The following is a 10942-nucleotide window of genomic DNA, read 5'->3' on the forward strand; positions in this document are numbered from 1 at the left end:
AGTTGGGTCCAGACTAGGATCCAAACACGCCCGAGTTTATCCATATTCTTGATCACAACATTTTTATTCAGGTTTTCAGTAATATGAATTATAAAGAAACTAGTATGGAGCTTCCACACTATAACAAACTATCCTACCAGCTAATCTAAATGCTGTTTAAAGTGTATCTAAAGGCTGAACTTTTGTTTTAGTTTTGGATAAAGTAGGTAAGGGTTCAAAACCCCTGTCTGTATCCCTGTTAGGGAAAAAGTCTAACATTTTGATTTCTCACCAGAACAGGAATAAAGTGGAGAACTTCTAATGTGGACACTTGTTCTAGTGACAACTTGTCTATTGGCAGGCAGATGTAAATGGACCCTTCACATTCCTTTAGTCCCATGTCTGTCCAGGTCTAAAAAAATGAAAAAAGGTTTACGTCCTTTTCTGGACCTATATGTGACAGCTCAGAGGTAACCCAATGCAAATGGATCCAAATTTACATCCAGCCTCCCATATCTAATATGACTCCAGAAAGCTCAATTTTTAAATAGAGCTTAAAGTGAAATGTCACCCAAAGGGGGAAGTTCCACTTGTTTGCCTTATCCCCCTTGTATTTAACTATTGGCAAGGGGGAGAGCGGGTACCTGGTTTTGACAGGTATCTGCTCCCCCTCCGGTCATATCGCTGTGGTGAGCTGATCGGGAGTTTGGCCCCCTCCCTTTACCAACAGCCTTCTAGGACACATCACAGGTTCCAGAAGACTGTGGAACCACTTACAAAGTGCATCTGATTGAAGAATCAGCTCGGATGAGGACATGGCTGAATCCCTGGACAGGTAAGTGTCCTTATATCAAAAGTCTGCAGCTACAGTATTTGTAACTGTTAACTTTTAATTTTTGTAGGGGAGACTGGAGCTCCTCTTAAAAACTGAGGAAACACAGATGTCAGAAAAGTGACATACATCCTTTTCTGCTCCAACTAAGCAGGTCACTGATCCCCTGCTGAACTGACCAGATGTGAAATGGGCCAAACAGACGGGGAAAAAAGCTAACAGAAGTTTCAACCCATCCTCCCTTTGTGCATTTATAGGTATTGGGGCAATGGTGCATGACTTGGCTCAGAAATGACCAGACATGTACATTTTATTACCCATGCAGCTCTTGGCTGTGTTCCTACATGCCTCTCATCTTGTTACCTACTACAGAATTACAGCGTACAGTTAGAGTGATCAGTGTAGAGGGGAGACTGAGTAAATGCTTTCTTCTGACCTGCAGCAAACTGATAACATTATCCTCCTGTCTGTCAGCCTAGGAAAGGTGGGTGAACTGGAAATCAAGGATTGCTTTGTAATAATAAGGTAACCATTTTGAAAAATAATCCCAGCAAATGACCACATCGACTTGTAAATAGACTTAAAATAAAATAGACTTAAAATAAAATCTTGAAAGTGGTTCTAACGCCTAAACATTTTTTTACCTTAATGCGTTTCTTGCATTAAGGTTAAAAATGTCTAGGCAGTAGTATGCCCCCTTGCCCCACTTACCCAAGTCCTCATTAGATCCATCGCTTTGCACGTCTGCTCCTCTTCTCTCCTCTCACTTCCTTGTCTCGCTGGGTTTGCTGAGGCAGCAGGAGCCATTGGCTCCTGCTACTGTCAATCAAAGACAGTGGCGACAGGGGGCAGGGCTGAGCCCAATTGCCTCTTTTTATGGGGGCACTTGCCGAAGAGGAGGAGCCAGGAATGCCGGTGGGGACCCAAGAAGAGGAGGTTGGAGGCCTCTCTGTGCAATTCCATTGCACAGAGCATGTAAGTATCAGCCCCCGTTCACATAGGGGCGATCCGACTTCGGGTGGCGACCTCCGAGGTCGCGGTGCGAGCAGCGCGTCGCGACCTCGGAGCGGCCGCCACGGACTTCATAACATTGAAGTCTATGGCGGTCGCCTCCTGGTCACCCCAAAGAAGCTCCGGACCCTTTTTCTAAGTCAGAGCGACTTGTGTCGCTCCTATTAGAACGGGTCCGCAGCTTCCCTATGGGAAGCGACCTGCGGCGACCTGTGAGGCGACCAGGTCGCCTCACAGGTCGCCTTAATGTGAACGGGGGCTTAACCTGTTTATTTAAAAAAATAAAACAACAATCACTGTAATTGTATTTTTTAAATTCAAGCTGTACATGTACTTTAAAGTATAGGCAAAACTTTTTCTTTTTTTTCATTTTGGATAGAGTAAGGGAGGGTTATAACCCCTGTCAGATTTTTTTTTCTCCATCTGTGTCCCATTGCGGAGATATCCCTTCACTTCTTGTCCCATAGCCAAACAGGAAGTGAGAGGAAATCCCTGCAAATTAAGGACATTCCTTGGGGACCTCCCAGGTCACGAGAACTAATGTCCCCATTGGAAGATTTCTCCTCTATTACTTTTTTGGGGACAACCAAAAATGTATGATTTTCTTTTACTTTCACTTTCAATGATAATGGTAAACAGGACAAATAGAGAGGGTGAATCTCCCTCATGGGGGCACAGACAGCAATAAAAACTGACAGGTGTTCCAATCCCTCTCCACTTCATCCAAAACTAAAAAAAAAAACATTTTGCCTTTAGTTATACTTTAACTTGAGTTAGTATTAGCCTTTTGTCACCCATATACAACAGCTCAGAGTAGAGCAAAAAGCAACGAAAACAGCTTGTAGGGTAGGTGGGTGGTACTTCCTCCATGTTCCCCTCCTCATTGGGTGCCAAATGTGGGTCACATGACATAGGAGTCCTATCCTGGGGTGGGTTCTTTAGGCTATGCTAGTCATTGAACGGGGTCACTATCCTTGAATTTGGGGTAAATGTTTGCCTGAAAGCTTGCTCACCAATGTCCAGGACCATGCAGGAGCTGCGGTCATGTGTACAGTCAAACATTAAGGCAGTTTCCATTTACATAAGCATGGGATATCTGGGTTGCCTCTGTGGGAACAAGTCCTCTGGGGATGCCTCCACGGGATCTGTCCCCCTCCTTTATTTCATTCTACTGGCCTAATGAGAGCATCTGCAGAGTAGAGGCAGATTGGGTGGTGCCATTCTGGTTATGCCTATACCACTGAGCTTTGTACAAATTAGACGTCTTGGTTGCCAAGTAAATAGAATTGTGATTATGGCCTTTTGAAATTTTTTTTGGTGTCTTTTCTGTTACCTTATAAGCCTGGGTATGCCCAATAGGCTTTGTTATGTATCGTAAATGTAAAATACCTAATAAAAAATATCTTTAAAAACATTAAGGCGGTTTCCCAACTCAGTGATGAGCCACATGCGTGCAGTACCCAACGTTCTTAAGCTGCTTTGTCTCATTTCCTACACACTTTAATTGATATATGTGTTGCATTCGGAAGGACAGGCTGAGCCTCTGCCCACTCCACCAGGCAGTGTACTTCTGTTACCTCAATGCCCGTAACAGAATGGGTTCCTGACGAGCACATAGCGTGGACCTCATGCGTGCTCTCACTTAACTCTTCTTTTTCCCATACCGGTGACCACAAGAAAGGGACATCTAGGGAAATAGTCAAAGCACTGACCCCCTTTGCTACTGGAGAACCGGTCACCTAACCAGGTAGCAAGGCAACAACTGGTTGTGTTTTTTCCCTTGCGATTACACATGGCAGCTATCTCTTCCTTTTTTTCTTTTTGAACGAACCTCTGTCGTAGTGATGTTGCACATACCCCATATTGTGGTTATGGACCCAAGTTCTTTAGTAACATGCCAAGACCAGACCTCACATGCACCTCTTTGAATAACTTCAGACCAGGCTCTGAGCAGTTTAACCAACTTTTACTGTACACTTGGCACAACAAGTATAAAGTGCAAAAACGCCCTTTTCAATGTTGCCAACCTACCAAAGTGAAATTTATTGACACGACACCCAAAATTTACTGGCAGGGCCAAGTTTTTACTGGCATTTCCAAAAGTTGCAAAATTACAGTTTTAAAGCGGAGTTCCGGCCACAAAATCGACATAACCGATTTTGTGGCCATCGGCTTGATTTTCGTCACCTGAAAAGGAAATGGATAGTTAGGATTTTTTTTTTTTTTTTTACTTACCTTGTAATTGTAGAAAGATATACTCACCTGTCTTCCTCCCTCGGCGGCCGCGGTTTCCGGTTTGCAATGATTCCTGTGAGCTGAACGTCATCGCTCCCAGGAATCAATGCGATGGCAACAGCCCCGCTAGTCACTTCCGGTGCGACGCCGCATTCCTTGCTAAACAGCTTCTGGGCGCCGCACCGGAAGTGACGAGAGGGGCCGGTGAAGGCGCATTCTGGGACAAGAAGACGCGGAAGAGGACGCAGAAGAGGACCGCGATGGCTTCAGCTGCCCACAACAGAGATGGAAATGCTGGAGAAGAAATTTTAAAAGTGAGTATTTCTTCTTGCAGGTAAGTGCTAACCGGGACACATCAGAGGCTATCCATTGTGGAATGTACTAGCCCTGACTGTCCCGGGGGTATGTTTATTGGAATTTTTTTTTTTGTGGCCGGAACTCCGCTTTAAGTGCAAATTTCAGTATTTAGGCTACAAACAAGTACAATATGAAATTAGCAATATGATTTAAAGTAGATATTAAAGGCAGAAAACATTTCTTATTTTATTTTTGATATAGTAAGTAGCTCATGGGTAGGACTCAGGAGGGCAAGAAATTAGAATGGGCAGGCGCACACACATGAAATTGACTCTCACAGTGACACTGACAGCAGTGTGCAGCAGCACAGATAACAAACACGACATGTTCCCTCCTGAGTCACAATGACAATCTCTCTCCACGTCAGGTGGTCTTGCTCCTGGCTTGCCTTGCTCTCGTCCCACAGGCCCGCCCGCGGGGCTCTGACCACTCTGCTCGGCTCCCTTGCACCATGACATCACATGATATGCTCAGGTACCACCCCGCCAGACCCGCCCCTGCTGCCCCAACACACCGTAGGAGGCACTTGGATGTTCTTGGCCGGGCGTCACAGCCATATTTTTTACTGGCTACCTATTCCTATCACTGGCATTTACTGTCAGTAGAAAAGATGGTTGGCAACACTGGTCTTTTTCCTAACTAAACCTAACTGTGGCTGCCCCAGGTTACATGCACAGGTGAAGTCTCTTTGAGAAAAGTCCATGCTCGGCAATGTTTGAACAGAGAAATCCATGTTCCTGGGTTCTTTCGGCGATTCGACATTGAAAGGCAGACCACAGTTCCCAGCAAGTCTCTGGTTGTGTGTGTTCCCCATGTGTTTCTCCAAGTGTTCTCCCGGAGCCCCTTAGGATCTGGACCACTTTCCTTTTATAGAACACGGGGGGGGGGAGGCTGAACCCTAGAGAAAGCCTGCAAACACACTGGAAAAAAGCGGCCAAATATTAACCTTTCCCCCCAACCTGGACAACCGGGTGCTAACTAAATATACAGTAGGCTACCTATCTAGAAGCTAATCAGTTGTGGTGCAGTGCAGTGAATGCGCAGATAGGAGGAGAGAGCAGGGTAACAAAGAGATGGGGCTATTAGCCCATTGCTCCTCCCTCCTGTCTAGTTACAAGGTAATGAAGGGACATGTGTTAATGTCCTGTAGCAGAGAAAAAAAAATCACATCTCCTTTGTTATTTAGCTGTTTGCTTGGAGTTCAGATTTAAATATTAGTCCTATTGAAGTAAACTTCTCAAGAAAAACTATAATAAGCCTTTTAAACAGGTAATCTTTTCCAAGGTAAAACGCAGGCAACTGTTTGTTAAATGGCTTAAAGGTGCCATTTGAATATGGTAGTTAAAGGCGGTTATTTGCTTATTGATTTATATGCACTTGACCGACTAATTTTCAGTATCTTCCACTCATCTCTCTGAACAAGATAGGCTTGCCTGTGAGTGATCAGTATCGGTATGCATGTTTTGTGTGCCCCACTACAACGCAGGCAAGCCGAGGCCTGCCGAAATTCAGAACATTCCACAACTATTACTATGATCTTTATTATTAGCACCAGGGGCAAGACTCTGCCGAATGCCTGTCTCTGCGATCCCAGCGCAATAGTAGATGAGGAGGAATGCTTGATAACATCTCGTAGAAAGAGTGGAACAGGAGAAGAGGGTGTTGATGCACTTCTAACCCACATTGTGCCCGAGGTGTATAAACATATCTCACAGGTACACTAAAAATAGACAGGCCATAGGCACTTATGACCATAACTAATAATGTATTGATGGCGAGATATGACAGCAGAGCCAGCGTTACACGGAACTGAAGAAGAACATGACACCTTTTATCAAGAGAAGCCTAAAGAGGCCTTCATCAGTTTGGGTCAAAAATGTAATGCATCACAAACAAAAGATGTACTATTCTAGAATGCAATAGCTCTGGGTTCACTACAATCCCCTGCTCTTCAAAGTCCCTCTCAGGATTTTCAAACATTCCTGAACAGTCTATAAAATGCAAACCAATTATTCTTGACCTTGAAGGTTGCATGCATTGCTGACCTCTCCTTCTCCTTTTGAAAATAGTAACTTAAAGCGTTAACCTTCCCCAAAAAAAGATCCTGTTCCCTTAAAGCAGGGGTTCTCAACTCCTGTCCTCAGGACCCACTAACAGGCCAGGTTTGCAAGATAACTGAAATACATCACAGGTGATATAATTTGCTGCTCAGTGATTGCAGTATTCTAGTCTGCATCTTCCCAAGGTAATCTTGGCCTGTTAGTGGGTCCTGAGGACAGGAGTTGAGAACCATTGCCTTAAAGCATGTTTTACAGCACAGTGCTTGTGCTGTGTCATTTGGCCCCCTGTAACACCTTAAAAACCTGGCTGATCTTGCTAGTTTGTACCCTCCCCTCTGTAAACTGACCACAGTATATCATGGCTGCTGAGCCCTGACACTGTGGTCAGTTTATGTGCCTCCATCACCCTCAGCTCTCTGTCCTACTCTGTGCTCCTCTCCCCCTACCTCCCTGCTTGTCTGCTCTTGTGTCGGTGCCTGCCCCCTCCCATCCTGCTGCTATTATAATTTGTCTTGTCCTATATAATCTTCTCTGTTCACTGATGATAAGTGCTTCTGTCTCTGTGTTTTATAAAAAAATGTTGCCTTTACCGTATTTCAGAGTGGCTCCTGGCAATCACGTAACCGGCCGGCTCTCTCTCTCTCCTCTTCTCCTCTTGCCCCGCCTGCTGCATCTGTCAGCAAGGGAATTTCTGCCCTGCCCACTGTATCTGTCAGACTGGGAGAGGGAAGAGCCGGCCGGTCAAGTAATCATCGGGAATCGCTCTGTAATACAGTAAAGGGGACATTTTTTTTATAAAACACAGAGATAGGAGCACTTGTTATCAGGGAACAGGGAGGATTATGTGAAGTTGTCAAAGTGGGTTAACAACCACCTAAAGCTGGCCATACTCTAGCAGATTTTCAAACATTTGTATTCATATGAATATTCTCATCAATACATTTGTTGAATGTGGTTATAAAGTTCTTCAAAAATTGTTTGCTTTTACCATTTGATGTTGGAGCGAATGGACTTTCCTGAACAAAAAACACATTCACTGTAAGAAGTTTTCAATCCTGTTCCTCTTCCTAGTCAAAAACGAACATCAATTTGACACAACTAAACATTAGAACAGGGCCCTACAAACTTTTTAAACAAGGGGCCAATATACTGACCTTCAGACTGGGAGAGGGGGGGGGGGGCAGACTGAGACCAGTGGGAGTAGAAAAAGGCCTTGTGTCAGTGGGAATACACAATGGCCTTCGTTGGAGTCGAAACAAAAAGGTGCAGCGCTAAATGAATGATGTGCATAACAATGAAATAGGCATAAAAGTGAATAGTGCCCCCATCGTTGGTGTCATTGGGAAAAATTGCGCCCCATTGTTCGTGTCAATGGAATTAATTTTGACCAATTTTTGGTGTCATTAGGTAGAATTGTAACCCATTGTTGGTGTCATTTGGAGGAATTGTGCCGTTCCTTTGGTGTCAGTGGGAGGACATATGCCCAATTGTTGGTGTCAATGGGAGAACACATGCCCAATAGTTGATGTCAGTGGATGGAATAGTGCCCCAAGGGCCAGATTAAAGCAAGAAATAGGCCACATCCAGCCCCCAGGCACCAGTTTGGAGACCAGTGCATAGAAAAATCAACCAAACATTCTTCAAAAGCAAATTTTTAATTAAATTCTACTAGTATACGACTATCTGCTTAAACCATGGATGCTTAACCTGTGGCCTTTAACCTGTTGATGAGCTACAATTCCCATTATGTCTCTGCCATTGGGAGTCATGCTTGTAACTATCAGCCTTTCAATGCCTCATGGGACTTGTAGTTCCGCAACAGCTGGAGGGCCACAGGTTGAGCACCCATGGGTTAAACGCTCCCACTTGGCCATCAATTCCAGCCATGAATGTTGGCCATACTTTGGGCCTCACCACCTTACACTTGCTGCAAACAATAAGATAATGTTGCATACAGCTTTCTTTTTTGTATTCAAAAGTTTTATTGATGAAGTGATAGAGACACTCTAACCCAGGGGTCTTCAAACTATGACCCTCCAGTTGTTCAGGAACTACATTTCAAATCATGCCTAGCCATGGCTGTGAATGTCAGAGTTTTACAATGCCTCATGGGATGTGTAGCTCTGCAACAGCTGGAGGGCCGTAGTTTGAGGATCCCTGCTCTAACCTAATCTTCCCCTTTGAAACCTTTTGCCCCTACTGGGGCTTAAATATTGAGATTACAATAGGGTTTTAGATTCCTGTAGTGGAGGTGGAAGGCACAGGTGCACCGACCAGCCTCACTGCCGCCAACCTGTAAAGGTCTATGACAGGCCAAAAACTTCTGTGGATGGACAGGGCTGGATGGTGTACTGACTGGTACTAATGTTTAGGGTGCTATGTGCCCAGGGACGATTGCCCAAAAGCTAGACTTCCTGCCAAGTTAAGCAATATCAGTCCTCATATTTCTTTCACTCAATGTCCAAACAAAAAAATGATTGTTTTTCTTGCTTTCCAGTGTCAAACACCTGTGTCTTTATTATGTGTAAATCTACCCTGTTTTGTCTTCTGTGACGTCATTACGCACTGGCGGGTCCTGTGGCCGTGCTTTGCAGATATGTACTTTGCTCATTACTCTTTGTATATTGTAGCTATTCATTATTCATTTATTTTTTAAATAATACTGCACTATGAGGCTTCTCCTTATTCTTGTTTTAAATGATATTTGGTCTAGAGCAGGGGTGTCCAACCTTTTGACCTTCATGGGCCACAATGAAAGAAGAGGAATTGTCTTTGGCTACACATAAAATAGACTAACAATAAGGATAGCTGATGAGCAGAAAAAGTTGGGCAGATCACAAGTTAGAACATTAGATAATGTACCTATCTGAGTAATAAAAGTTCCAAACTGTTTTTTTTTTTTATAAATGAACGCATCAATATCTTGTTTGATGGATGTACTGGCAATTCTCAATGAATGCTCAAGGTGCTCATCAGATATTTTGGTTCTAATCTTGCCCTTCATATTCTTTATCTTTGAAAATAGTTGCTTGCAAATATGGGTGCTGCTGAGGATATGAATAAGGCATGATTTTGAAGTGTGGGAGATTTTTCTTTGGGAAGAAAAAATGTATAAAAGTCCAGTAGACACTGTCAAATATTTATTTGGCTGCATGTGTTCACTAAGTGTAAATGCATTTTTACAAAAAAATCCCCTTAAAGTAAGTGTAGTAGTGTCCCTGTAGGGCTTGCAGTATGATGACCTCTTGGGTCTTTCTCTGATTACCTGCAGACAGCCAGTAAAGGACATTTCACACATCTATCCTTACTCCCAGTTGCTTGTTACTCAATAAACACTCCAGGGGATTTGAATTTATATTTATTGTGGAACTGGGATGGGAGAAGGGAGCAGCGGGATACTCCAACTTGAACTATTCACAGTAGATGAGGACAACTCTTACTTGGCCTCACTGGGTTTATTGTGGAAGCAGACAAGCTGCTTTAACCATACTGCCCCTTGTATTGAAGAATAAAGTCCTTTTTTTCTCTATAGCAGTAGACTTGATGCAACTACGTTATCTTCAGGATACCCTCTAGCATCCCCTTGACTGACACCGCCCACTGACTCTTCTAGCAAAAGGGTTGGTCCTCTCAGGACAGGCCTGCAAAGAAAGGGTGAGCATGTAGCAACTTTACATTCTATGTATTCTCAGTGAGACTGTCCTCTTCGCAGAGGCGACCTTCTTACCTGACACTAGTATTCATGTTAAGACAGCTGATGCATCCGGCGCCCTAAGGGCACGCTTGACTCGTCGTCCTGTTGTGTTCCTGTAATAGACAAACAGAACAACCTGCCAATTTAAATAACTAAGCATATTCGTTACTTGTTCCATTTGGGTACCATATGACTAGTAAAAGGCAAAGTCCCTCTCAATTACCAGGGCACTGACCATTTCCTATCCTAGTCAGACCCACAAGTCTAAAGAGGTGTGGAGTCCATCCGACTGGTGTTCACAGTGTCATTCTCTCTGCAACACTGAGGCAGAAAATCTTCTCCTGGCCACATGCTGTCATTGCTTTAGCCTTAGCAAAAGCTTGCCTACTTGTGAGTGTCTGTAAGAACTCTTAAAGGGGTCCTTTCACTCTGACACCCTTCTCTCTGAAGAGACATGAGCCACTAACCTTTTTCTCACAAGGCAGCAACTCGCACAAATTTTCCTTCAACATTACATTGGCTCACTAGCCCAAAGGAATCTTCGCAAAGTGTCCTTTCTCAGTACTGCTTTTGCAAGGGTAATGACCCATGGTCCAAAGGATCTTCACAAAGGGACTTTGCGAATAAAGGGTTTACCCCCTCCAGGTAGCACCCCCTGGCTTTACCAGGAGAAGTCCTCTATGGCAGAAGTTCTTTTCTCCCAGGTGATGAAACTATGGCAGTTTCAATAATCCCCGTCTTCTTTTGCAATGATAAAAGGGAAAGGGGATTTGG

This window comes from Pelophylax lessonae (genome assembly GCF_965119305.1).
Source record: "Pelophylax lessonae genome assembly, chromosome: 12".
Lineage (NCBI taxonomy): Eukaryota > Metazoa > Chordata > Amphibia > Anura > Ranidae > Pelophylax > Pelophylax lessonae.